Raw genomic sequence first — 3,394 nt, forward strand, 5'->3', positions numbered from 1 at the left:
TAAAAAAAAAAAAAAAAAGTCAGCTGACGTGTGCATTAATGGCAAAACTATGATGGGTTTTATAAACTGCTCATACTCATATACACACTCTATCATTCTGTCCTTTTTTTTTGTCTGATGGACTCTAATGGATTTTTCAGATTCCCATGCAGGGATAAATTTTTTAGTGGGAGATACACATCCGGACAAAACAATTATGCTCATGAGTTTTTCTCTTTTTTTCCCCCTGACTTTAAAGTTGTTGTTTTTTTGGAGAAGGAAAATATGAATGCATAGGGCATGCACACAAGTACACACACACTCACTCAAATCTGTTGTAATATTAATCTGTCCGTTGCACATCTGCTTGCTTGCAGTGTGTTTTTTTCCCCATCAATAAAGCACTTATTGCTTTTAGTCTGGAATGTGACCTTGCATGTTGCATGCTGTCTTTGGACTGACCTTGAAGGACCTAATTTGACTTCACCCTCTCATTTTTCTCTCACTGCCAGACTGAAACCTTCTGCAACATACAATAATTCAGTTACATCCCGTTGCAGGTAACAAAAACAAACAAGCCGTGGAGAAAAAAAGGCACACACATACTTGCTGAGGACAATGGACAGAAAATGGCAGATGCATATTTTGACACACAAACGGAAAAGGAAATATTTTGTTTAAGCAGCACAGTTAGGCAGTAACCCTTCAATTCTGAGAACAAATACATCCCTGAAGCCTAATTATAAGACAAAGCATTTAAGACGTCCCCTGAGGACAGAAGGGCTGGAATAGGGAAAAGTAAAGTCTGAGGTGATCCGAACGGCTCTGCACGTGCCCTGATTGCACTTGCAAAGGAAGTCTGTCTCACAGCTGGCACAGTGTTTTCTGAAGAATGGGCCTCATTCATTTACAAATGAAAATCCTGTCATAATTTACTCAACATGATGTTTCAAACCTGTATGACTGACTTTCTTCTTTCTTTAATTTAAAAGTCATTGGACCCATATTGTATGGACCAAAAAAATAAAAACCTACAAAATACACCATACAAAAGTTTGTGGTCAGTAAGATTTTTTAAATGTTTTTGAAAGAAGTCACTTATGCTCACCAAAACAGTATTTATGTGATCAACGTACAGTAAAATCAGCAATAATATGTTTTGTGGTGTATTGTATAATACTGTAAAACATACTGTATTTACAATTTAAAATAACTATTTTCTATTTTAATGTATTCTTGTGATTTCAAAGCTGAATTTTCAGCATTGTCACATGATCCTTCAGAAATCACTCTAATATGCTGATTTGGTGCTCAAGAAACATTTCTTCTTATTATTATAGTTGTGCTGCTTAATATTTTTGTGGAAACCATGATACATTTTTTCAGGCTTCTTTGATGAATAGAAAGTTTAAAAGAACAGCATTTATTTGAAATATAATTTTTGTAACAGTGTACTGTAAAAGTAAACAATTTAATGCATCCTTGCTGAATAAAAGCATTTCTTAAAAAAAAATTAAAAATAAATACTGGATCCAAACTTTTGAATGCTAGTATATATAGAGTATTTTTCAAAAAGAAAGTAACACAGTTTTGGACTGACATGAGGGTGAGTACTGCATAATGACAGAATTTTCATTTTTGGGTGAACAAACTCCTTAAATCATCAATGGTTGTAGAGGGCCTAATGTAAAATAATCTGATTTTTACATCTAAAAATAATGAATGATGGTCTCATCACCCATTGGGTGGAAGTATGATTGAAGTGAACCCTGGCACAGGGCAGCCTGTGTGCAAAGCAAGAAGTTGACAGGAATCAAGGTTATGAGGAGAGGCTCCCTGTGGCCACTGAATGACACTTGAGCTGATATCTGCTCAGATTAACTGCTTGAGATTTATTTTTGTCACGAGGAGTGGTTAGCGTGAGGCTTTGGGGAGGCGAGCGGACACAGAAGAGTGTGGGCTACTCTAGTTCCTCCAGTGCAAGGGCACAACGAGAGGTTGGTGGCCGCTGGAGCCACCCAGACCGGAGTCTGTCACTCAGAATCATTATCTGTGGGGATATATTTAATTTAGTGGTTCCGGAGCTGCGCTGCTGAGTAAGCCAAGCCACCATTAGAGTCGTCCTCTGGGGGAAACACAGCACACGCCGCTCGATTAGTTATCAATTAAGAGTGCAGAAACCTCCACCTGCCGTGTGAGAGAGAGGGAAAGAGTGGCAGAGAAGAGCAGGACCCGGACGACGTCTGACTTTTTCTTCTGCTTTCCTCTGCCTCTTTCCCTCTCGGGCCTTCGAACGCCAGGTTAACCTTGATATGAAGCGCTGTCAAGCCAGATAACGTCAATCAAGGAGGGCCCTTTCAGATAACCTCAGTGTGAAACCTAAAAAGCAACCTGTTTAGATGTTTAGACATGCCCCCTCTCACCAGCATATGAATTTCATTAAAGAGATATGAGTTGTGGCACTTCTTTAACAAGATTCTTAAGACATTTTGACAGGCTTTAAGACACTTGCTGTTAAAAAAAATGAATTAATTAATAAGCCATGCAGCAAAGCCTCTGGGTCATTTAAAGACATCATCGAATGTCATTTTTGTTTCTGTGTTGAAACAAAGTTATATATATATATATATATATATACATAGTATAAGCACACAAATTAAACAATTTAAACATTGCATATTATTTATTGAAAATGTAGTCTCTCTTTTGAGAAATCTTATCGCTTTTTAAGAGTTCATTAACTTACCCTAGGTTTTCTTAGAAAAAATTCTGCTTGTAGGTTAACTGATTTCCATGCTACACTTTAACATTTGTTTTTCAGATACTGTAGCTCATTGAATGTTTTTGAAGTGATTTTCTCAAATTCTGCTTGCATTTTATCGCACACTATAGTTCCTGTTGCACATCTCCTTCAGAAACGAGAAAAGGAGGTGACGTTAAATCAACAACAAAAAAAAAAAAACATTTCCAGACAGGAAGCCTTGCTGACAGCTTCGATCCCTGGCCACCATTAAAACATTTGCTCTGCTTCAGAGACTCTGAATTTATTTATTTATTTTTTTACATTTTATGCACAGAGGAACAATTTGCAGGTGTCCCCTGAACTTCTTAGGTTCAGACTCTTTTAGTTCTCTAAGTTCCCTTCTGCCTGTCATTTTTTTGGTTTCTGCTGTGGTTTGTCTTTGAGATAAGGACGGCTGCTGAATCTGATCCTGGTGCAGCGTGTATGTGGGATGTGTGTGAGTGTGTGTGAGCCTGAGGTGTCTGGCTGTGGGTAAACTGTGTTGTCAGGTGGGCTTGCCGCTCTCTCCCCAGCAGGGTAAATACTAGGCGAGGACGATGTGGAGATTAACGCTGTCAGATCTGCAACAGTAACCCTTCATTCATTGAGCACCAGGGCCTACACACACTCACA

At 38.4% G+C, this 3,394-nt stretch overlaps 1 protein-coding gene across 1 annotated transcript in view; it reads right to left on the minus strand.

The window, feature by feature from the left end:
- LOC107716079 (zinc finger protein castor homolog 1-like) overlaps positions 1–3,394 on the minus strand; it is a 78,187-nt gene that overhangs the window by 40,562 nt on the left and 34,231 nt on the right. The window lies entirely within an intron of this gene.

This window comes from Sinocyclocheilus rhinocerous, unplaced genomic scaffold, assembly GCF_001515625.1.
Source record: "Sinocyclocheilus rhinocerous isolate Xijiao unplaced genomic scaffold, SAMN03320098_v1.1 scaffold148, whole genome shotgun sequence".
NCBI lineage: Eukaryota > Metazoa > Chordata > Actinopteri > Cypriniformes > Cyprinidae > Sinocyclocheilus > Sinocyclocheilus rhinocerous.